The sequence below is a fragment of the Cibotium barometz genome, chromosome 3, assembly GCF_041138505.1.
Source record: "Cibotium barometz isolate CiBa-2024 chromosome 3, ASM4113850v1, whole genome shotgun sequence".
Classification (NCBI taxonomy): domain Eukaryota; kingdom Viridiplantae; phylum Streptophyta; class Polypodiopsida; order Cyatheales; family Cibotiaceae; genus Cibotium; species Cibotium barometz.
In genome coordinates, this window is record NC_141048.1 from 50587193 (window position 1) to 50613889 (window position 26697).

The following is a 26697-nucleotide window of genomic DNA, read 5'->3' on the forward strand; positions in this document are numbered from 1 at the left end:
TGGGCCGGAAAGAACGTAGAAATGCCAAGAAGATGAACCACACACGCTACTAATCATCATCTTGCAATAGACCCAACCAACTCTACGAGTGCCCACATGCCATAGCCTTTCTAGGTGTATCTTTATTCAAGGAAAACTAGAATGAATGAAGGTGCCTGGGCCTAAATCTTCCTAGGGTAAAATCCTCTCATATTTTCATTTCCAGCCGAGTAGTTTAAGCAAGGGGGAGGCTCTTAAGGAGAAGAGCCTCGCAAGTCACACCCGGGCCAAAGCTGACGAGCACCCCCCAATCGAATCCCTCGCCAGAAGTGGCGAGCTTCTTTTCCAAAGAGTTGCGCCGCATCTGCTCCATGATGAAGAAAACACAAGCGCTGGACATGTTGCCGCATTCAGCGAGCACTTGTCTAGTGGCTGCGAGTTTCTCTGGTTTGAGCTTGAGTGCCTGCTCCATTTGGTTGAGAATGGCGGGGCCACCTGGGTGCGTGATCCAGAAGATGTCATTGGGGCTAGGGGCATGGCCATCATCATCATGGACATTATCCAGGGCATCTTGCAAGACGGCAGGCAGGTTCTGAGAGACAAGCTGTGGAACGGTTTTGTGGAGGTGGAATGTGAGGCCGATTTGCTTCCAGTGGCCTTGGATGGCACCATCACTGTCGGGCAAGATGTAGGAGCCGGTCCAGTGAACCTGAAACCAGGGCTTCTCCACGTGAGCGATGGGGTCGGAGCCGACGATGAGGGCGGACGCACCGTCGCTGAACAAAGCCTGACCCACAAGGCTGTCGATATGGGTCTCATTAGGCCCACGAAAGGTCACCACGGTGATCTCACTGCAGACCACTAGCACGCGTGCGCCCTTGTTGTTCTCGGCCAGCTCCGTGGCCATGCGGAGGGCCGTGCCTCCACCAAAGCAGCCCTGCGAGTACAGCATCAGCCTCTTGATATTGTGGCGCAAACCCAGACGCTTGGTGAGAGCCCAGTCCGCCCCGGGCAAGTCCATGCCGCCCGTTGAGCAGAAGACAAGGTGGGTGATGCAGGACTTGGGGCGGCCCCACTCCTCCAACGCCTTGAGGGCAGCTTCCCCACCAAGCCTGGGTATCTCCTCCACCATGTGCTCTTGCCTCGCATCCAAGGACTGGCCCCAGAAGTCGCACATGCTCGGGTTGGCCCGCAGAATCTCCTCGTTCAGGTACATGTGCCTCTTCTGGATGCCTGATCTGTCACCTGGAGTAGTACGTAGTGTGTACAGAGAGAGCAACGTTAGCTTGGAGTTGCGTCTCACCGGCATATTATTATACAGTATTATTGCAATTATATATTAGTATATATGAGGGGGCTTACAAATGCGCTGGAACTTTTGCTTGAGGTCGGTCATGTGGTTGCTGTTGGTGACGTTGAAGTAGAAGTCCGGGTACTCGTGCTGCTTGAAGAGGTGCGGAGGGGTGGCGCTGCCCATGGCGAGCACGCTGGCAGGGCCATCGGCTTGGGCTTTGGCTAATTTGGCTTTGCATGCGGCGCCATTGGTGGTGGAGATCGGCATGGCGGCGGCGAGCTAGCTAGCGCAGGAGAGGAGACGAGACGAGCAGAGCAGGCAAGAGGCTACTATAATTTGGAACAGTACTGCGCTCGCTGTGTGTAGATCAGCCCAAGGGGTGGCTTAATTATGATATGGCTGGCTGTGCTGTATTAGAGGGGCGCAGCGCTGCTTGCTTTTATAATGCGCTAGCAGCAGGCCTCCCAATTACTAGTCTTGCCTACGACTAGTCAGTACTACTAGTGCCTCCGTTTTCCTGAGAGGACGCCTCCGATTCCATCACACAACTAGTGCTGCTGTCAATATTATATAAATATAAATATAATATAACATTATGGCCACCAACAAAATGTTCTCTCGATATAATTTGTGTGGAGAAAGTGTATAAATTATGCGAACTATACTATATCGACTTCGGACTAAATTCAATATATGTGCGTTAGAATATAATTATACAGATATATAACCATACAATAGTATGGTATATAAATCATACAGAGAGATTAACGTGCTCGTACTGAGGACTTACTGGACGACGGCTACTGAGGGCAAGCGATTAGCGGAGAAAGAGCTCTCCCCGGCTGGATGAGTATGAGAGAGAAATATCTCGTCGGCAGACCGAAGTCTCATGAACTGGTGTGCACAATCGAACTTTGTCACGAAGTCTCATAACTATCCGACTAATATTCTAGTTCCGCTTCAACACAACCTTGTCTCTCTCGCGCCCAGTAACATGCACATCGTGCGTACATTCCCGGTCTAATAGAATTTGTGGTCTCCTTATATACGCATGCGCCACGTTTTTCCCGGTCTAATAGAATTTGTGGTCTCCTTATATACGCATGCGCCACGTTTCAACCAAAGTTGGTGTCACTTACCACCTCCCCCAAAAACAGGGAAAGCCTCTCAAACATCATTAGACTGGTCATTATTATTCACATGCTATATTATTCTTTATATAAGTTATAAAATCATGTTTGCTATCGTTGTCCTCCCTAGAAAAGCTAAAGCTGCTTCTGCAGTGGGAACAATAGACAAGGAAAACCAATAAACCTTGCATACTTAGAAATACAATTAACAATATAGCTAAGGGAGACAACTCTACTCTTGAGGTGAGTGAGCGACATGACCTTTTAATTCTCGCGTGCATGCTCAATCGAGCGGGGCACGTTCCTCGCACAGGGGTATCCAAGGTATGAAGTGAAGGCAAAGCTCCCCAAAATTTGGGCCAAAGACTAGAAGATGGTACCGAAAAGTCAAACACCCCTCCTTTACTTTTGTAGCCTTCATAGAAAACCCCCTGGGGACTGGACCAGTGGTGAAGGTGTGGATAGGAAAGCAAATCTTGGAGAAGCGGCCCCCAAAAGAATGCACTACTCAAGCAATGATGAAAGCCTGTATGCAACTAGGATACCATGTATCTTGGAGCCACTCTTCCTTTGTCTGGTGGAAGAGGATAGGTGAAATATGCTATGTAATCTCTGCTCAATTGCAATGTAAATAAAACTAAACCTAAAACTACAATGATTTAGTGTAAGATTCAAAAGTAAGGTTCCAAAATATTCTTTTTAAGGAAACCTTAGATTGAGTAGATGTTAAAAAATATGGTGCATAATTATAAAAATCATTCTATATGCTTCATTTTTATAAGTAAATCTATAATTTATGAGCTTCTAAATCTCATCATTGGCCAACAATCTTAGTGATTGAAACCATTGACTAGATTTCCCTTTGAGGCTTAACCCCAAGGTTTGGACCTTCGTCACACACTTATCCAGTTCATAAGAAAAAAATTCAAGAAGACATGAGCGAGGGGATAGTCACCCTCGATTCTTCTACTTTGCATAGATGAGAACAAGAAAACAAAATCCAGTTAAGGGACAATCAAAATGGTGAGTCCAATACTTAAATGGGATACAAAAGTACAAATGCAAGCATTCTAAAAGTGGACACAACTTAACGGGATTGAAGAGAGTTATTTGGATTACCTTTTGTGTTCATTAAAGGGTAAGGTAGAAAGGTGGTGTCATCAATACCTTCCCAAGAGACTTAGCCACTTATAAAAAAAAAGCTCAAAGATTAATTGAAAGATGTAGAGACACATGTAGTAATGAAGAATTACTCTAAAAAATGTCCAAAATCAAACAAAAAGGGCATTTAGTATGCAGATACATTGACCGAATGTTATGGATACAAAAAGGATATTTAGTATGCAACTACATTGACAGAAGGTTATGGATACATTGATTGAATGTTATGGATAGAAAAAGGGCACTTAGAATGCAGATACATTGATCGAATATTATGGATTATGAAAATTATTTGAATTATTAAAAATGTTATTTTAATAGATAATTTTATCATCGATACTTATTTCTGATTATCTGCCACATGTTTAGTGAGGCGCTAGTCGCACCGTGTTCGGTAGATAGTCACTAGATATAATCTTGTGCATGTGTGTTTGATAACGGATGAAACGTACCCAAATTCTAACCATATCTTAATCTTACAACTTCATTTAAGAAAACATTAAACTTATTTAATCCTGATGTTTCTACAGCAATACAATCAAATCAACCTTCTCAAATAGCAAACAAGCATGCATGCATATCTAAGATTCTTATCACATAACCAAAGAATCATGTAATCTCAAACAAACATTCACATGATATAAATCTCTATCAATTACAGCATAGCATCTCAATCAATCACAATGTATGTGTCTATCTCAAGACTCTATCATCATCACCATGCTCGACAACATGGTTAGTCATACTGACCAAAATCCAGCCAATCTAGGGCTTTCTCCGATGCCCGTCCACCCAACCTCACCCAACCTCCACACTAGACATCGCGGCTATCCTCGGGTATGCCTCTTTGTGAATCTCGTCCTCTCTAGGTTCTACCACATGGCTCCCAAAGGGCATAAATCTCGTTCTCTGTCCGGCGTTCCCTGTCTAAGGATAGCCAGCTTGAATCTCAAAATCTCATGTCGCGACTCATCATACACATGCATATCAATAAGTCATACGCGTGCATATTAATCATTCATCCCAAAACAAAGCAATCATAACTCATACATATCATCCCACACTCATCTCTAGTCCATAATCTTTCAAGGCATGCATATTCAAATCAATCAAAATCAATTTCAAGTATAAAACAAGCTTTTAATTTAAAGTCTTGAACTTCTCTTTATCTTTTAAGTCACATGGGAGTCCTTGTTTTGAACATAATCAATTATCATGTTCTAACGAGTGAGGTCATCTCTACTCACTATAACTAAGTCTTAACTATGCTTATGCATTAGTCCATCCGGCAGTGTATATAGACAAGGTAGTCAATCTTGATAGCAATTTCTAAGACAAAGCCTAATAACTGGTTTCTTTGGGAGAGTAATATCTTTCAATCTATGTAGAATTAGAGAAAGGACAAAACTATAAAGTTTTAGGACTTCTAATGCTCTTTAAAGCACGTCTCAGTGATGGTTCTCTAAAAATGAGTTCTAAGGTCTCTTTGAGAGCATTCAAAACAGCCAAAGTTGTGTTTTCAGCGTGAAACTATAAAAAACAGCCAAGTGCCCACTTTGCACTCGAATAACTCAAAAACAAAAGGAATTTGGCTTTCTATAGTCTCTTACACTCTTGTAGAGTTTCTTGTCCTCTAAAACTTTCGTGTTTATCTCAAAATCTGATTCTAAACACACGGACAGATAGAGTCTTTGCAAAATACCCCCTAATGAAGGTTATTCCTAGACTCTAGTCATAAACTAGTCAAATATTCTATCTTCTAATTCTTTAACTCCAAAGTTTTATTCTATGAGTCGAACTAAGGCAATCAACAATAGTTCTTTGTGGGAACCCCCCCTCCTCCTCTTCTCGTGGTGGTTTCCCATCATTCCCATGGTTAAGCATGCCATACATCGACTCAAATTCTCCCAAATATGCGCTTATCAATATATTTATTTAATCTCAAAATAAATTAAAGAAAAATAATAGAAAGAGTGTTTGTATACTTCCCTGATATATTTGCTGATGTCTTGATTGATTTTGGGAATCCATGTCTACTCTCTTGAAGTTGTGGAAAAATCGCTTCTAGATTTGGCAAGGCTCTCAAATCTGCTGTCAGGGCTATAATCTGCGACAACAGGTATAACTCCGCGCAGAGTTATCAGATACTAGCTGTATGGATACCTAAAATTACTGGAATATGTGCGGCCTACAACCCAACATGGGTGAAATCGCTAAAATCTGTTGTATGTGAAAGTCGTTACCAAAAATAGGTCACGTTTTACTTTTTTATAAAATTTTGGTTTGCATGTCCATCTACACACTTAAAGGCTTCTTTTAAGTATGCTAACTAATTGAAAACTCAATCTTAAACTTTCACTTCATTTTAACACTTAGAATCTTTACTGCTAAAAAACCACTGAAAACCTATTGGAATTCATTACTGAAATCTGTAGCATCCAAAACTTAAGATTATCTTTAATCATAACTTGGTTAATCTCAGAGGTATGTTACAATGGATCAGTGGCATGGCTAGTATGGACGACATGATGATGGTTACACATTTTTGGCGTACATATTGGTACACATTTTGGCATGATTATATTTATCGCGATATTATATTTTTAGCAAAGTTAAAATGAGTGAAGGTATTTGGACAAGACTGTAAATAACAAAAAAGTATGCAAAATTAGACATTTATACGATCTAATATTTATGTTGTGACTTTCTTTAGAATTCAATGCATCAGATGAGTACTTTTGACATACATTAGTTTTGCAGGCCTAAAAATAGATAAAATTAAGATGTTTTATTTTATCTAAGATTTAATTACCTTCTTTAATATTTGTAAAAGGACACTTCTTGTAAACAGGTCACTTTGGCCTGAAACAAAATTAATACATTTAAATACTCATGCAAGGGGGGGGATGATTGTACTCGGTGATAGTGTTGACGGTGTACTCTGTCTTATTCTTTCTCTCTCTCACTCATGTCTACTATTGAAGATTATTATCTATCATGCTCTATGTTGTAATTTATTTATGTGTTCCAATTCTAATTTCTTGTTTATGAATTATGGAGGGGAGGGGAGTTGACTTTCACATACAACTAATTTTGGCAATTTCGCCCACACTTGGTTGTAGAATACACATGTTCTAGTAATTTTAAGTACCCACACGACAAGTTTCTGATAACTGTGCATGAAGCTATACCTGTTGCACGTTGCACCCCTGACAGCAGATCTAAGAGGCTTGCTAAATCTACAAACAGCTCTTCCACAACTTCTTGAGAGTAGACATGGATTCCCAATCAATCAAGACATCTTCAAATATATCAGGGAAGTACACAAACTCTCTTTTTATTATTTTTCTTCAAATTCTTTTGATATGAAATAAATAAATAGATAAGTATATACAAGAGAATCGGAGTCGATATAGGGCGTGCTTAATGATGAGTTATTCTTAATTTTATTAATCATACATGATCATCTTGGTCTATGAGACTCATGGAATAAATAGTTTTGGTGGGGTAAAGAATTAGAAGATAGAATATTTGACTAGTTTACGACTAAAAACTTGAACAAATAATCACTTCCTGATGTTTAAGGGTGAAAAGTCAAATGACCCTGACATTCACATCAATACATTTGAGCAGGCCATGAGCAGGCATGGAAGGTCTATAAGCCAATAAGAGAATCCTAAAGGAGCTCAAAAGAGATCAATTTGCTACCACCTTTGAAGATATTCTGATGGATTGGCTCATGCAATTTGATGATGACCATTTTTCTAACTATGCTGAGTTGAGGGATGCATTCGCGAAGATATTCAAGAACATAAGTTTCTCTTTTCTTATTCTTCTTATGTTCTTCCCTCCTTGTCATATTACCTTATGTTTGATGAGAAGTCGAAGTAGAAGAAACATGAAATCTTTTTATTCTTTTTCCTCTCCATATGAAAATAAAAAACAAAGAAAGTAGAGGAAGTGGAGAGTAAATTAAGTAGGCATGTTATTATAAATAATATAAGACATAGAATGGGAAGAAGGAATATCATTCAAATCAACAGAGTGCCCACCATTGTGTGCACAAGGTTTTAGGATCTCTCAACCTAGATAACATGACTTTGTCAAAAGCAATTGGATTTTATATTGATGCTAGTGGCATGGCTCTCTCTCTCTCTCTCTCTCTCTCTCTCTCTCTCATATTATGATATCCCCTTTTTCACAAAATTCATAGCATCTCTATCAAGTTAAAACTAATAATGTTTGAATAACATGAATGCTACTCCTTTGTTTTGTAAATATATACAAGTAATTTTAACAAGCAAAGAAAGATTGTTCTTTGCTTGATTCTTATTAAAGTGTTCACATTTCACGTTCAATAATCAAGTCATTAGTCTCTTCATAATTTTTTTTTAATCCCCTCATTGATTATATCCACCACACTAGTTTTATATCATTTCGGTATAAAAGCCTTTCCCTTGTCCAATAGCATTTAAACCATTACTCATTTTGTCTTTCATTTACCCAAGTTTCTACCCATTAATTTTTATTTTCATTATTAGTTTTTAATTAAACCTGTGAAAACTGCACTATGCTCAAAGCATAATCTACTACTATATGAAGACAATCACATGTTTTTTGTGATAAGGGTTGGTATCTAAGATCTCAAGGCTAGATATTAAACATGATTTTGTAAAGCCTTATAAGACTTATTACTTCTTTCATTAACATTGAGCAATGTGCAGAATAGATTGAGGAAGAGCAACACTTTGCATGATTTGTGCACCACTAGATGATCCTAAGACAAAGCATGCCTTTTAAAGAACCTTGTTGATGTAAACAAGTAGTCAACCCCACTTAAAAACATCCAACAAAATGGTGTGAACCATTGTGTTTGCTTTATAGCGATTGCCAAGATCAAGATTTCATTTGATGTTACAAAATCCAAACGAATGTTTGAAACAAAGATAAATTCTAACCTATGCTTAATATTTGGGATAAATAAGGCTTTAACACCTTCATGGTATAAGAGGGCGTTGCTATTCTACATAAACAAAATCTTTATAGATAATTTATAAGTGCATGTTTTGGCTAAGATGTCTAATCGATAATGTTATGAGTAGTATATATAGTGTGCAAAATCATGAACTGATGAAGTTTTCAGCAGCAGAAAAGTTTTGAAGGGGCTATACATGTAAAATAAGTTTTTTGTATGCATGAATTTTTGTGTCTATAATTGAGTGGGTTGATGATGTCATTAATTCACTAAAGTTTCCTTGCAAAAGTCTTGATCAAGTTTAATGTACCCACTTAGGTTTGCGAGAGGGAGGTATGTTTTTGGAATCCCACACTTGCATGTGTGAAGAAAGTCAACTTTTTGAAGCCTTTTCTTTTATGTTAAGTTGTTTACAAAGATCTTTAAAATGTTAAAGTTTTATTGGGGCACCATAAAGAAACTAGACAATAAACATTATCATGTGCAGAGATTCAAAATAGGAGCACAGTGACAAGTATAGAGGAGAAACCAGTGCCCTTTGTTCTTCATTATGGGAAACGTAAGCAAATAGTTAAACAAGCCTACGATTTAGCCAACCACTAGCACATGGAGCTCAAGAATTTGAATCTCAAGAACAAAACAGTGATGAGCAAAATGTAAGGCAAGTAATCACACCTCACATTGAACATTATGATTTAGTTGAAGAATTATGGGATATTCTTGCAAACATGTATAAGAGTGTGTCCAATTCACATAAAATGCAATTGAAAGTAGAGTCATGAATAATGTTAAAACTAAAATATTTTCATCTCAAATTATGTTAAAGAATTGTGTTTCAAGCATGCTTGAATAGCTTTTGTTGTGAATATAAATTGTTTTATTCATTTATCATGGTGATAGAAGAGTTACCTACTTTTAAGGATCTCATTATAAAAGATGATAGGAGAAGAACACATTCTTGGAGGTACATCAAAGTCTTATAATAATTAGTATGGTCAGGATGCAATCATTTCCTTAAAAATTCTAAAGGAAAAAGAAATAAAGGAAGCGGCTCTGACTCATATGGAAGCGCTAATCAAACCTCATATCAAACCCAACATTAAAATTATTGGAAATTGCCGAGGATCACAAGTAGGCTTTTTAGAATTCAAGAGGCAAGGTAAGCTTCAAATGTTCAACAAGTAAGAGTAGATTTTTAGAATGCGATACAAACGGGGAGCTTTAAAATTTCAACAATAGAATGAGGTACATGTTATGCATATCAAGATATAAGAGGTGTTTTTTAAATTTATGAAATCAAAGGCCAATGTATCACTACTATTATAAGCCAGGTCATGTCATAAAATATTGTTTTTCAAGATAAAAATATGTGAAACAGGGTAGATAAAGAGATGTGCGAGAAGAAAATTTTAATAAAGGTAGTCATGCATCAACATCAACTTAAAACAACGGTGACAGAGAGGAGCACATACTTTCTAATGCAACATATGGTTAGTGTTATAATTGAAGAGCCATTTGATGATAAGTGTTTTTACCATATAAATTCTCATGAAGTATGGTTTTCATATAAGAAATAAATTAAGGGTCTTGCATTTGTGTCCATAAAATAAGACTCAACACATTCTATTACTGTTATAGGTGACAGTAGTTGATTTTTCAAATAATGTTGTGAAATATTTGCATGATGTATTATGTGTTCCAGGTATAATTTAAAATACTGTGTCAGTTGTTGATGAGATTGAGAAATGAAATTTAGAGGTTATTCTCAATTCATATGAATGCACGCTGTAAGAGCACAACAATAATTGTAAGGTTTTGGGCAAAGCTAACAAAGATGGTGTAATGTTTGTTTTGGATGTTATTTTATAGCACAAAGTGTGCTCTTATGTAAAGAACAATAGTCTACCAAAGTTTGAGCCATGGCATAAGATATTGGGTCATACAAATGTATGAAGGTAGAAGGACTAGCTAACTTCAAAGATAAGGACTTGTCCAACATTATCAGTCCATGTTTGTTGGAAATTAAATGAAGTATTAAGGCTACACTTTTTCTCATTAGTTAAGGCTTAAAATGATACGGGATCCAACAAAAAAAATGCCAAGCATTGGTGGATCTCATTATTATATCACCTCAATTCATGATTGCGCAAGGACGTTATGGATCTAATCCGTTAAACATAAAAGTGAAGCTTCTAAGAAGTTTGTTGAATTTAAAAAATTTATAGAAAACTAATGTAATTATAAGTTCAAGTCTTGAGAAGTGATGAAGGTAGTGAGTACGTCTTGAAAATTTGACAAATTTGTTAAAACTCATGTAGATGTAGAAGGAGTTTCATAAGTCACATCGACCTCCCAAACATATATGTCATGGAGGACTAGAATATAAAGAGACAAATTTTCCCACAGATTTTGAATCAAGAAATTCAAATGTAGAATATACACTTTAGTCAAGTAAACCTATGTTTGAGCCCCCTTTATACCGATGTAAAACTCTACTCATTCATAGAGAAGAAAGAATGGAATGCAACTTGTCATTGAAATCTTACCTCGCTCTCTCAAGATTATGCCTCTTTAAGTACTAAATCTCAACTACTTGTTGAAGCTCCACTCTCCTTGAAAGCCTATTGAAAATTTTTTCTAAAGGAAGCTACTATATCTGCCTACAAGGATACTCGCTTCTCACGCTCTCTCCAAAGAATTCAAAGACAAAATCCACCAAAAACCCACAAGACTTTACTCTAAACCCTCAGACATAAAATTGATGCAACAATAGTGTGATGGATATAATTAATGAGGGGATTAAGAGATAATTATGAAGAGGCTAATGACTTGATTAATGAGCCCAGAATGCACACGTGTTTGAGCAAGCATCAAAAGACATGCCCACAAAAAGAAGACCATTTCTGTATTTGATAAAAATCCTTGTATGTGTATACAAAGAAATGAGTTGTTTATATAGGCTTTAAAACTCATATGACTTGCCAAATCTACTCGAGTTCATTCTACTTACATGTACTTGATAAAATAAATTCACACTAATCTCCTCATTTATAATATTTTTCCATTCTTTAGCACTTCTGAGAAAATCAAGTTCATTCCATTATGATATAGCTACCATAAAAGCGTAATGTGGAGATAGAAAGGTATCATAAGCTAACCTCTGAATGAGTGACCCTCTTCTTGGTACCTATACACCTTGATCTCCATCATTCTATATCTTCAACGTCACATCCATACTTCAAACACACCATAATTGCAAGCTTTTGCCCAATAATGAGCATACATTTTTGTTCCAACATGGCTTTAGCAATTTGTAAAATGTATCAATTATTCCTCTATGCAACACCATTCATCTCTCAATTATATACTTTAAGTTATTTACACAATAAGAAACAATCTCGTCAAGTAAATTATATTTTGGGCTTAAGGTTCTATCTTTTTTGTTAGGCTTTATTTTTATTTTCTAAAAAATAAGGTTCTAAGTGTGTTTATTATCCAGTAGGGACTTGCAATATCTCTTTATCCATTGGTAAGTTTCTCTTTTCTTGTTCTTTTTATGTCTTATTATCTTATTCTTGATGAGAAGTCGAGGTAGAAGAAACATAAAATGTTCTATTCTTCTTCCTCTCTGAATGTAAAGAAAAAGAAGAAAGAAGAGAAAGAGGAGTGTAAATTGATTGGGCATGTTATTACAAATACTATAAGATGTAGCATGGCAAGGAATAGCGTTTAAAGCAAGAGAGTGCCCACTGCCCTATGCTCAAGATTTTAGGACCTGTCAACCTAGATAATATGACTTTAGCGAAGGAAAATGGATTCTATATTGATGCTCCTGACACGGCATGCTCTCTCTCTCTCTCTCTCTCTCTCTCATGATAATATTAATCCTTCTTTACAAAATTCATAGCATCTCCATGAGATAAATACTAAAAACAAGAAATTTTATAATTATGAAATTCAATATGTCTCTTATATGATAAGAGGGCACACATATAGAGACTTAGTAGAAATGGCAAGAAGAAGACATGTTATCATGGGCCGGAAAGAACGTAGAAATGCCAAGAAGATGAACCACACACGCTACTAATCATCATCTTGCAATAGACCCAACCAACTCTACGAGTGCCCACATGCCATAGCCTTTCTAGGTGTATCTTTATTCAAGGAAAACTAGAATGAATGAAGGTGCCTGGGCCTAAATCTTCCTAGGGTAAAATCCTCTCATATTTTCATTTCCAGCCGAGTAGTTTAAGCAAGGGGGAGGCTCTTAAGGAGAAGAGCCTCGCAAGTCACACCCGGGCCAAAGCTGACGAGCACCCCCCAATCGAATCCCTCGCCAGAAGTGGCGAGCTTCTTTTCCAAAGAGTTGCGCCGCATCTGCTCCATGATGAAGAAAACACAAGCGCTGGACATGTTGCCGTATTCAGCGAGCACTTGTCTAGTGGCTGCGAGTTTCTCGGGTTTGAGCTTGAGTGTCTGCTCCATTTGGTTGAGAATGGCGGGGCCACCTGGGTGCGTGATCCAGAAGATGTCATTGGGACTAGGGGCATGGCCATCATCATCATGGACATTATCCAGGGCATCTTGCAAGACGGCAGGCAGGTTCTGAGAGACAAGCTGTGGAACGGTTTTGTGGAGGTGGAATGTGAGGCCGATTTGCTTCCAGTGGCCTTGGATGGCACCATCACTGTCGGGCAAGATGTAGGAGCCGGTCCAGTGAACCTGAAACCAGGGCTTCTCCACGTGAGCGATGGGGTCGGAGCCGACGATGAGGGCGGAGGCACCGTCGCTGAACAAAGCCTGACCCACAAGGCTGTCGATATGGGTCTCATTAGGCCCACGAAAGGTCACCACGGTGATCTCACTGCAGACCACTAGCACGCGTGCGCCCTTGTTGTTCTCGGCCAGCTCCGTGGCCATGCGGAGGGCCGTGCCTCCACCAAAGCAGCCCTGCGAGTACAGCATCAGCCTCTTGATATTGTGGCGCAAACCCAGACGCTTGGTGAGAGCCCAGTCCGCCCCGGGCAAGTCCATGCCGCCCGTTGAGCAGAAGACAAGGTGGGTGATGCAGGACTTGGGGCGGCCCCACTCCTCCAACGCCTTGAGGGCAGCTTCCCCACCAAGCCTGGGTATCTCCTCCACCATGTGCTCTTGCCTCGCATCCAAGGACTGGCCCCAGAAGTCGCACATGCTCGGGTTGGCCCGCAGAATCTCCTCGTTCAGGTACATGTGCCTCTTCTGGATGCCTGATCTGTCACCTGCAGTAGTACGTAGTACGTACAGAGAGAGCAACGTTAGCTTGGAGTTGCGTCTCACCTGCATATTATTATACAGTATTATTGCAATTATATATTAGTATATATGAGGGGGCTTACAAATGCGCTGGAACTTTTGCTTGAGGTCGGTCATGTGGTTGCTGTTGGTGACGTTGAAGTAGAAGTCCGGGTACTCGTGCTGCTTGAAGAGGTGCGGAGGGGTGGCGCTGCCCATGGCGAGCACGCTGGCAGGGCCATCGGCTTGGGCTTTGGCTAATTTGGCTTTGCATGCGGCGCCATTGGTGGTGGAGATCGGCATGGCGGCGGCGAGCTAGCTAGCGCAGGAGAGGAGACGAGACGAGCAGAGCAGGCAAGAGGCTACTATAATTTGGAACAGTACTGCGCTCGCTGTGTGTAGATCAGTCCAAGGGGGTGGCTTAATTATGATATGGCTGGCTGTGCTGTATTAGAGGGGCGCAGCGCTGCTTGCTTTTATAATGCGCTAGCAGCAGGCCTCCCAATTACTAGTCTTGCCTACGACTAGTCAGTACTACTAGTGCCTCCGTTTTCCTGAGAGGACGCCTCCGATTCCATCACACAACTAGTGCTGCTGTCAATATTATATAAATATAAATATAATATAACATTATGGCCACCAACAAAATGTTCTCTCGATATAATTTGTGTGGAGAAAGTGTATAAATTATGCGAACTATACTATATCGACTTCGGACTAAATTCAATATATGTGCGTTAGAATATAATTATACAGATATATAACCATACAATAGTATGGTATATAAATCATACAGAGAGATTAACGTGCTCGTACTGAGGACTTACTGGACGACGGCTACTGAGGGCAAGCGATTAGCGGAGAAAGAGCTCTCCCCGGCTGGATGAGTATGAGAGAGAAATATCTCGTCGGCAGACCGAAGTCTCATGAACTGGTGTGCACAATCGAACTTTGTCACGAAGTCTCATGACTGATATCCGACTAATATTCTAGTTCCGCTTCAAACACAACCTTTGCCCTTGTCTCTCTCGCGCCCAGTAACATGCACATCGTGCGTACATTCCCGGTCTAATAGAATTTGTGGTCTCCTTATATACGCATGCGCCACGTTTCAACCAAAGTTGGTGTCACTTACCACCTCCCCCAAAAAGAGGGAAAGCCTCTCAAACATCATTAGACTGGTCATTATTATTCACATGCTATATTATTCTTTATATAAGTTATAAAATCATGTTTGCTATCGTTGTCCTCCCTAGAAAAGCTAAAGCTGCTTCTGCAGTGGGAACAATAGACAAGGAAAACCAATAAACCTTGCATGCCCACTTAAACTTAGAAATACAATTAACAATATAGCTAAGGGAGACAACTCTACTCTTGAGGTGAGTGAGCGACATGACCTTTTAATTCTCGCGTGCATGCTCAATCGAGCGGGGCACGTTCCTCGCACAGGGGTATCCAAGGTATGAAGTGAAGGCAAAGCTCCCCAAAATTTGGGCCAAAGACTAGAAGATGGTACCGAAAAGTCAAACACCCCTCCTTTACTTTTGTAGCCTTCATAGAAAACCCCCTGGGGACTGGACCAGTGGTGAAGGTGTGGATAGGAAAGCAAATCTTGGAGAAGCGGCCCCCAAAAGGATGCACTACTCAAGCAATGATGAAAGCCTGTATGCAACTTGGGTACCATGTATCTTGGAGCCACTCTTCCTTTGTCTGGTGGAAGAGGATAGGTGAAATATGCTATGTAATCTCTGCTCAATTGCAATGTAAATAAAACTAAACCTAAAACTACAATGATTTAGTGTAAGATTCAAAAGTAAGGTTCCAAAATATTCTTTTTAAGGAAACCTCAGATTGAGTAGATGTTAAAAAATATGGTGCATAATTATAAAAATCATTCTATATGCTTCATTTTTATAAGTCAATCTATAATTTATGAGCTTCTAAATCTCATCATTGGCCAACAATCTTAGTGATTGAAACCATTGACTAGATTTCCCTTTGAGGCTTAACCCCAAGGTTTGGACCTTCGTCACACACTTATCCAGTTCATAAGAAAAAAATTCAAGAAGACATGAGCGAGGGGATAGTCACCCTCGATTCTTCTACTTTGCATAGATGAGAACAAGAAAACAAAATCCAGTTAAGGGACAATCAAAATGGTGAGTCCAATACTTAAATGGGATACAAAAGTACAAATGCAAGCATTCTAAAAGTGGACACAACTTAACGGGATTGAAGAGAATTATTTGGATTACCTTTTGTGTTCATTAAAGGGTAAGGTAGAAAGGTGGTGTCATCAATACCTTCCCAAGAGACTTAGCCACTTATAAAAAAAAAGCTCAAAGATTAATTGAAAGATGTAGAGGCACAGGTAGTAATGAAGAATTACTCTAAAAAATGTCCAAAATCAAACAAAAAGGGCATTTAGTATGCAGATACATTGACCGAATGTTATGGATACAAAAAGGATATTTAGTATGCAACTACATTGACAGAAGGTTATGGATACATTGATTGAATGTTATGGATAGAAAAAGGGCACTTAGAATGCAGATACATTGATCGAATATTATGGATTATGAAAATTATTTGAATTATTAAAAATGTTATTTTAATAGATAATTTTATCATCGATACTTATTTTTGATTATCTGCCACATGTTTAGTGAGGCGCTAGTCGCACCGTGTTCGGTAGATAGTCACTAGATATAATCTTGTGCATGTGTGTTTGATAACGGATGAAACGTACCCAAATTCTAACCATATCTTAATCTTACAACTTCATTTAAGAAAACATTAAACTTATTTAATCCTGATGTTTCTACAGCAATACAATCAAATCAACCTTCTCAAATAGCAAACAAGCATGCATGCATATCTAAGATTCTTATCACATAACCAAAGAATCATGTAATCTCAAACAAACATTCACATGATATAAATCTCTATCAATTACAGCATAGCATCTCAATCAATCACAATGTATGTGTCTATCTCAAGACTCTATCATCATCACCATGCTCGACAACATGGTTAGTCATACTGACCAAAATCCAGCCAATCTAGGGCTTTCTCCGATGCCCGTCCACTCAACGTCACCCAACCTCCACACTAGACATCGCGGCTATCCTCAGGTATGCCTCTTTGTGAATCTCGTCCTCTCTAGGTTCTACCACAAGGTTCCCAAAGGGCATAAATCTCGTTCTCTGTCCGGCGTTCCCTGTCTAAGGACGGCCAGCTTGAATCTCAAAATCTCATGTCGCGTCTCATCATACACATGCATATCAATAAGTCATACGCATGCATATTAATCATTCATCCCAAAACAAAGCAATCATAACTCATACATATCATCCCACACTGATCTCTAGTCCATAATCTTTCAAGGCATGCATATTCAAATCAATCAAAATCAATTTCAAGTATAAAACAAGCTTTTAATTTAAAGTCTTTAACTTCTCTTTTTCTTTTAAGTCACATGGGAGTCCTTGTTTTGAACATAATCAATTATCATGTTCTAACGAGTGAGGTCATCTCTAGTCACTATAACTAAGTCTTAACTATGCTTATGCATTAGTCCATCCGGTGTATATAGACAAGGTAGTCAATCTTGATAGCAATTTCTAAGACAAAGCCTAATAACTGGTTTCTTTGGGAGAGTAATATCTTTCAATCTATGTAGAATTAGAGAAAGGACAAAACTATAAAGTTTTAGGACTTCTAATGCTCTTTAAAGCACGTCTCAGTGATGGTTCTCTAAAAATGAGTTCTAAGGTCTCTTTGAGAGCATTCAAAACAGCCAAAGTTGTGTTTTCAGTGTGAAACTATAAAAAACAGCCAAGTGCCCACTTTGCACTCGAATAACTCAAAAACAAAAGGAATTTGGCTTTCTATAGTCTCTTACACTCTTGTAGAGTTTCTTGTCCTCTAAAACTTTTGTGTTTATCTCAAAATCTGATTCTAAACACACGGACAAATAGAGTCTTTGCAAAATAGCCCCTAATGAAGGTTATTCCTAGACTCTAGTCATAAACTAGTCAAATATTCTATCTTCTAATTCTTAAACTCCAAAGTTTTATTCTATGAGTCGAACTAAGGCAATCAACAATGGTTCTTTGTGGGAACCCCCCCTCCTCCTCTTCTCGTGGTGGTTTCCCATCATTCCCATGGTTAAGCATGCCATACATCGACTCAAATTCTCCCATATACATGCTTATCAATATATTTATTTAATCTCAAAAGAATTTAAAGAGAAATAATAGAAAGAGTGTTTGTATACTTCCCTGATATATTTGCTGATGTCTTGATTGATTGGGAATCCATGTCTACTCTCCTGAAGTTGTGGAAAAACCGCTTCTAGATTTCGCAAGCCTCTCAAACCTGTCAAAGCTGTAATATGCAACAACAGGTATAACTCCCCGCAGAGTTATCAGATACTAGCTGTATGGATACCTAAAATTACTGGAATATGTGCGGCCTACAACCCAACGTGGGTGAAATCGCTAAAATCTGTTGTATGTGAAAGTCGTCACCAAAAATAGGTCACGTTTTACTTTTTTATAAAATTTTGGTTTGCATGTCCATCTACACACTTAAAGGCTTCTTTTAAGTATGCTAACTAATTGAAAACTCAATCTTAAATTTTCACTTAATTTTAACACTTAGAATCTTTACTGCTAAAAAACCACTGAAAACCTGTTGGAATTCATTACTGAAATCTATAGCATCCAAAACTTAGGATTATTTTTTATCATAACTTGGTTAATCTCAAAGGTATGTTACAATGGATCAGTGGTTGGCAGGGCTAGTACGGACGACATGATGATGGTTACACATTTTTGACGTACATATTGGTACACATTTTGGCGTACATATTGGTACACATTTTGGCATGATTATATTTATCGCGATATTATATTTTTAGCAAAGTTGAAATGACTGAAGGTATTTGGACAAGACTGTAAATAACAAAAAAGTATGCAAAATTAGACATTTATACGATCTAATATTTATGTTGTGACTTTCTTTAGAATTCAATGCATCAGAGGAGTACTTTTGACATACATTAGTTTTGCAGGCCTAAAAATAGATAAAAAATACTCATGCAAGGGGGGGGATGATTGTACTCGGTGATAGTGTTGACGGTGTATTCTGTCTATTTCTTTCTCTCTCTCACTCATGTCTACTATTGAAGATTATTATCTATCATGCTCTATGTTGTAATTTATTTATGTGTTCCAATTCTAATTTCTTGTTTATCAATTATGGAGGAGGGGGAGTTGACTTTCACATACAACTAATTTTGGCAATTCCGCCCACACTTGGTTGTAGAATACACATGTTCTAGTAATTTTAAGTACCCACACGACAAGTTGCTGATAACTGTGCATGAAGTTATACCTGTTGCACGTTGCACCCCTGACATCAGATCTAAGAGGCTTGCTAAATCTACAAACAGCTCTTCCACAACTTCTTGAGAGTAGACATGGATTCCCAATCAATCAAGACATCTTCAAATATATCAGGGAAGTACACAAACTCTCTTTTTATTATTTTTCTTCAAATTCTTTTGATATGAAATAAATAAATCGATCAGTGTATACAAGAGAATCCGAGTCGATATAGGGCGTGCTTAATGATGAGTTATTCTTAATTTTATTAATCATACATGATCATCTTGGTCTATGAGACTCATGGAATAAATAGTTTTGGTGGGGTAAAGAATTAGAAGATAGAATATTTGACTAGTTTCTGACTAAAAACTTGAACAAATAATCACTTCCTGATGTTTAAGGGTGAAAAGTCAAATGACCTTGACATCCACATCAATACATTTGAGCAGGCATGAGCAGGCATGGAAGGTCTATAAGCCAATAAGAGAATCCTAAAGGAGCTCAAAAGAGATCAATTTGCTACCACCTTTGAAGATATTCTGATGGATTGGCTCATGCAATTTGATGATGACCATTTTTCTAACTATGCTGAGTTGAGGGATGCATTCGCGAAGATATTCAAGATCATAAGTTTCTCTTTTCTTATTCTTCTTATGTTCTTCCCTCCTTGTCATATTACCTTATGTTTGATGAGAAGTCGAAGTAGAAGAAACATGAAATCTTTTTATTCTTTTTCCTCTCCATATGAAAATAAAAACGAAGAAAGTAGAGGAAGTGGAGAGTAAATTAAGTAGGCATGTTATTATAAATAATATAAGACATAGACTGGGAAGAAGGAATATCATTCAAATCAACAGAGTGCCCACCATTGTGTGCACAAGGTTTTAGGATCTCTCAACCTAGATAACATGACTTTGTCAAAAGCAATTGGATTTTATATTGATGCTAGTGGCATGGCTCTCTCTCTCTCTCTCTCTCTCTCTCTCTCTCTCTCTCTCTCTCATATTATGATATATCCTTCTTCACAAAATTCATAGCATCTCTATCAAGTTAAAACTAATAATGTTTGAATAACATGAATGCTACTCCTTTGTTTTGTAAATATATACAAGTAATTTTAACAAGCAAAGAAAGGTTGTTCTTTGCTTGATTCTTATTAAAGTGTTCACATTTCACGTTCAATAATCAAGTCATTAGTCTCTTCATAATTTTTTTTTAATCCCCTCATTGATTATATCCACCACACTAGTTTTATATCATTTCGGTATAAAAGCCTTTCCCTTGTCCAATAGCATTTAAACCATTACTCATTTTGTCTTTCATTTACCCAAGTTCCTACCCATTAATTTTTATTTTTATTATTAGTTTTTAATTAAACCTGTGAAAACTGCACTATGCTCAAAGCATAATCTACTACTATATGAAGACAATCACATGTTTTTTGTGATTAGGGTTGGTATCTAAGATCTCAAGGCTAGATATTAAACATGATTTTGTAAAGCCTTATAAGACTTATTACTTCTTTCATTAACATTGAGCAATGTGCAGAATAGATTGAGGAAGAGCAACACTTTGCATGATTTGTGCACCACTAGATGATCCTAAGACAAAGCATGCCTTTTAAAGAACCTTATTGATGTAAACAAGTAGTTAACCCCACTTAAAAACATCCAACAAAATGGTGTGAACCATTGTGTTTGCTATATAGCGATTGCCAAGATCAAGATTTCATTTGATGTTACAAAATCCAAACGAATGTTTGAAACAAAGATAAATTCTAGCCTATGCTTAATATTTGGGATAAATAAGGCTTTAACACCTTCATGGTATAAGAGGGCGTTGCTATTCTACATAAACAAAATCTTTATAGATAATTTATAAGTGCATGTTTTGGCTAAGATGTCTAATCGATAATGTTATGAGTAGTATATATAGTGTGCAAAATCATGAACTGATGAAGTTTTCAGCAGCAGAAAAGTTTTGAAGGGGCTATACATGTAAAATAAGTTTTTTGTATGCATGAATTTTTGTGTCTATAATTGAGTGAGTTGATGATGTCATTAATTCACTAAAGTTTCCTTGCAAAAGTTTTGATCAAGTTTAATGTGCCCACTTAGGTTTGCGAGAGGGAGGTATGTTTTTGGAAGCCCACACTTGCATGTGTGAAGAAAGTCAATTTTTTGAAGCCTTTTCTTTTATGTTAAGTTGTTTACAAAGATCTTTAAAATGTTAAAGTTTTATTGGGGCACCATAAAGAAACTAGACAATAAACATTATCATGTGCAGAGATTCAAAATAGGAGCACAGTGACAAGTATAGAGGAGAAACCAGTGCTCTTTGTTCTTCATTATTGGAAACGTAAGCAAATAGTTAAAGAAGCCTACGATTTAGCCAACCACTAGCACATGGAGCTCAAGAATTTGAATCTCAAGAACAAAACAGTGATGAGCAAAATGTAAGGCAAGTAATCACACCTCACATTGAACATTGTGATTTAGTTGAAGAATTATGGGATATTCTTGCAAACATGTATAAGAGTGTGTCCAATTCACGTAAAATGCAATTGAAAGTAGAGTCATGAATAATGTTAAAAGCTAAAATATTTCCATCTCAAATTATGTTAAAGAATTGTGTTTCAAGCATGCTTGAATAGCTTTTGTTGTGAATATATATTGTTTTATTCATTTATCATGGTTGATAGAAGAGTTACCTACTTTTAAGGATCTCATTATAAAAGACGATCCGAGAAGAACACATTCTTGGAGGTACATCAAAGTCTTAAAATAATTAGTATGGTCATGATGCAATCATTTCCTTAAAAATTATAAAGGAAAAATAAATAAAGGAAGCGGCTCTGACTCATATGGAAGCGCTAATCAAACCTCATATCAAACCCAACATTAAAATTCTTGGAAATTGCCGAGGATCACAAGTAGGCTTTTTAGAATTCAAGAGGCAAGGTAAGCTTCAAATGTTCAACAAGTAAGAGTAGATTTTTAGAATGCGATACAAAAGGGGAGCTTAAAAATTTCCACAATAGAATGAGGTACATGTTATGCATATCAAGATATAAGAGGTGTTTTTTAAATTTATGAAATCAAAGGCCAATGTATCACTACTATTATAAGCCAAGTCATGTCATAAAATATTGTTTTCAAGATAAAAATATGTGAAACAGGGTAGATAAAGAGATGTGCGAGAAGAAAATTTTAATAAAGGTAGTCATGCATCAACATCAACTTAAAACAACGGTGACAGAGAGGAGCACATACTTTCTAATGCAACATATGGTTAGTGTTATAATTGAAGAGCCATTTGATGATAAGTGTTTTTACCATATAAATTCTCATGAAGTATGGTTTTCATATAAGAAATAAATTAAGGGTCTTGCATTTGTGTCCATAAAATAAGACTCAACACATTCTATTACTGTTATAGGTGACAGTAGTTGATTTTTCAAATAATGTTGTGAAATATTTGCATGATGTATTGTGTGTTCCAAGTATAATTTAAAATATTGTGTCAGTTGGTGAGATTGAGGAATGAAATTAAAAGGTTATTCTCAATTCATATGAAAGCACGCTGTAAGAGCACAACAATAATTGTAAGGTTTTGGGCAAAGCTAACACAGATGGTATAATGTTTGTTTTGGATGTTATTTTATAGCACAAAGTGTGCTCTTATGTAAAGAACAATAGTCTACCAAAGTTTGAGCGATGGCATAAGATATTGGGTCATACAAATGTATGAAGGTAGAAGGACTAGCTAACTTCAAAGATAAGGACTTGTCCAACATTATCAGTCCATGTTTGTTGGAAATTAAATGAAGTATTAAGGCTACACTTTTTCTCATTAGTTAAGGCTTAAAAAGATACGGGATCCAACAAAAAAAAATGCCAAGCATTGGTGGATCTCATTATTATATCACCTCAATTCATGATTGCGCAAGGACGTTATGGATCTAATCCGTTAAACATAAAAGTGAAGCTTCTAAGAAGTTTGTTGAATTTAAAAAATTTAGAGAAAACTAATGTAATTATAAGTTCAAGTCTTGAGAAGTGATGAAGGTATTGAGTACGTCTTGAAAATTTGACAAATTTGTTAAAACTCATGTAGATGTAGAAGGAGTTTCATAAGTCACATCGACCTCCCAAACATATATGTCATGGAGGACTAGAATATAAAGAGACAAATTTTCCCACAGATTTTGAATCAAGAAATTCAAATGTAGAATATACACTTTAGTCAAGTAAACCTATGTTTGAGCCCCCTTTATACCTATGTAAAACTCTACTCATTCATAGAGAAGAAAGAATGGAATGCAACTTGTCATTGAAATCTTACCTCGCTCTCTCAAGATTATGCCTCTTTAAGTACTAAATCTCAACTACTTGTTGAAGCTCCACTCTCCTTGAAAGCCTATTGAAATTTTTTTCTAAAGGAAGCTACTATATCTGCCTACAAGGATACTCGCTTCTCACGCTCTCTCCAAAGAATTCAGAGACAAAATCCACCAAAAACCCACAAGACTTTACTCTAAACCCTCAGACATAAAATTGATGCAACAATAGTGTGATGGATATAATTAATGAGGGGATTAAGAGATAATTATGAAGAGGCTAAAGCGTAATGTGGAGATAGAAAGGTATCATAAGCTAACCTCTGAATGAGTGACCCTCTTCTTGGTACCTATACACCTTGATCTCCATCATTCTATATCTTCAACGTCACATCCATACTTCAAACACACCGTAATTGCAAGCTTTTGCCCAATAATGAGCATACATTTTTGATCCAACATGGCTTTAGCAATTTGTAAAATGTATCAATTATTCCTCTATGCAACACCATTCATCTCTCAATTATATACTTTAAGTTATTTACACAATAAGAAACAATCTCGTCAAGTAAATTATATTTTGGGCTTAAGCTTCTATCTTTTTTGTTAGGCTTTATTTTTATTTCCTCAAAAATAAGGTTCTAAGTGTGTTTATTATCCAGTAGGGACTTGCAATATCTCTTTATCCATTGGTAAGTTTCTCTTTTCTTGTTCTTTTTATGTCTTATTATCTTATTCTTGATGAGAAGTCGAGGTAGAAGAAACATAAAATCTTCTATTCTTCTTCCTCTTTGAATGTAAAGAAAAAGAAGAAAGAAGAGAAATAAGAAAAAGAGGAGTGTAAATTGATTGGTCGCTCTCTCTCTCTCTCTCTCTCTCTCTCTGTCTCTCTCTCTCTCTGTCATGATAATATTAATCCTTCTTTACAAAATTCATAGCATCTCCATGAGATAAATACTAAAAACAAGAAATTTTATAATTATGAAATTCAATATGTCTCTTATATGATAAGAGGGCACACATATAGAGACTTAGTAGAAATGGCAAGAAGAAGACATGTTATCATGGGCCGGAAAGAACGTAGAAATGCCAAGAAGATGAACCACACACGCTACTAATCATCATCTTGCAATAGACCCAACCAACTCTACGAGTGCCCACATGCCATAGCCTTTCTAGGTGTATCTTTATTCAAGGAAAACTAGAATGAATGAAGGTGCCTGGGCCTAAATCTTCCTAGGGTAAAATCCTCTCATATTTTCATTTCCAGCCGAGTAGTTTAAGCAAGGGGGAGGCTCTTAAGGAGAAGAGCCTCGCAAGTCACACCCGGGCCAAAGCTGACGAGCACCCCCCAATCGAATCCCTCGCCAGAAGTGGCGAGCTTCTTTTCCAAAGAGTTGCGCCGCATCTGCTCCATGATGAAGAAAACACAAGCGCTGGACATGTTGCCGTATTCAGCGAGCACTTGTCTAGTGGCTGCGAGTTTCTCGGGTTTGAGCTTGAGTGTCTGCTCCATTTGGTTGAGAATGGCGGGGCCACCTGGGTGCGTGATCCAGAAGATGTCATTGGGACTAGGGGCATGGCCATCATCATCATGGACATTATCCAGGGCATCTTGCAAGACGGCAGGCAGGTTCTGAGAGACAAGCTGTGGAACGGTTTTGTGGAGGTGGAATGTGAGGCCGATTTGCTTCCAGTGGCCTTGGATGGCACCATCACTGTCGGGCAAGATGTAGGAGCCGGTCCAGTGAACCTGAAACCAGGGCTTCTCCACGTGAGCGATGGGGTCGGAGCCGACGATGAGGGCGGAGGCACCGTCGCTGAACAAAGCCTGACCCACAAGGCTGTCGATATGGGTCTCATTAGGCCCACGAAAGGTCACCACGGTGATCTCACTGCAGACCACTAGCACGCGTGCGCCCTTGTTGTTCTCGGCCAGCTCCGTGGCCATGCGGAGGGCCGTGCCTCCACCAAAGCAGCCCTGCGAGTACAGCATCAGCCTCTTGATATTGTGGCGCAAACCCAGACGCTTGGTGAGAGCCCAGTCCGCCCCGGGCAAGTCCATGCCGCCCGTTGAGCAGAAGACAAGGTGGGTGATGCAGGACTTGGGGCGGCCCCACTCCTCCAACGCCTTGAGGGCAGCTTCCCCACCAAGCCTGGGTATCTCCTCCACCATGTGCTCTTGCCTCGCATCCAAGGACTGGCCCCAGAAGTCGCACATGCTCGGGTTGGCCCGCAGAATCTCCTCGTTCAGGTACATGTGCCTCTTCTGGATGCCTGATCTGTCACCTGCAGTAGTACGTAGTACGTACAGAGAGAGCAACGTTAGCTTGGAGTTGCGTCTCACCTGCATATTATTATACAGTATTATTGCAATTATATATTATTATATATGAGGGGGCTTACAAATGCGCTGGAACTTTTGCTTGAGGTCGGTCATGTGGTTGCTGTTGGTGACGTTGAAGTAGAAGTCCGGGTACTCGTGCTGCTTGAAGAGGTGCGGAGGGGTGGCGTTGCCCATGGCGAGCACGCTGCCAGGGCCATCGGCTTGGGCTTTGGCTAATTTGGCTTTGCATGCGGCGCCATTGGTGGTGGAGATCGGCATGGCGGCGGCGAGCTAGCTAGCGCAGGAGACGAGACGAGCAGAGCAGGCAAGAGGCTACTATAATTTGGGACAGTACTGCGCTCGCTGTGTGTAGATCAGCCCAAGGGGGTGGCTTAATTATGATATGGCTGGCTGTGCTGTATTAGAGGGGCGCAGCGCTGCTTGCTTTTATAATGCGCTAGCAGCAGGCCTCCCAATTACTAGTCTTGCCTACGACTAGTCAGTACTACTAGTGCCTCCGTTTTCCTGAGAGGACGCCTCCGATTCCATCACACAACTAGTGCTGCTGTCAATATTATATAAATATAAATATAATATAACATTATGGCCACCAACAAAATGTTCTCTCGATATAATTTGTGTGGAGAAAGTGTATAAATTATGCGAACTATACTATATCGACTTCGGACTAAATTCAATATATGTGCGTTAGAATATAATTATACAGATATATAACCATACAATAGTATGGTATATAAATCATACAGAGAGATTAACGTGCTCGTACTGAGGACTTACTGGACGACGGCTACTGAGGGCAAGCGATTAG

The 26697-nt window shown here is 38.4% G+C and overlaps 3 pseudogenes; all 3 read right to left on the reverse strand.

The window, feature by feature from the left end:
• Positions 1-177: 177 nt before the first annotated feature.
• LOC147640221 (chalcone synthase pseudogene) lies at positions 178-1540 on the reverse strand (annotated as a pseudogene).
• An 11200-nt stretch (positions 1541-12740) lies between these two features.
• Positions 12741-14113, reverse strand: LOC147640222 (chalcone synthase pseudogene; annotated as a pseudogene).
• Positions 14114-24774: 10661 nt separating this feature from the next.
• On the reverse strand, positions 24775-26147 carry LOC147640223 (chalcone synthase pseudogene; annotated as a pseudogene).
• Between the last annotated feature and the right edge of the window lie 550 nt (positions 26148-26697).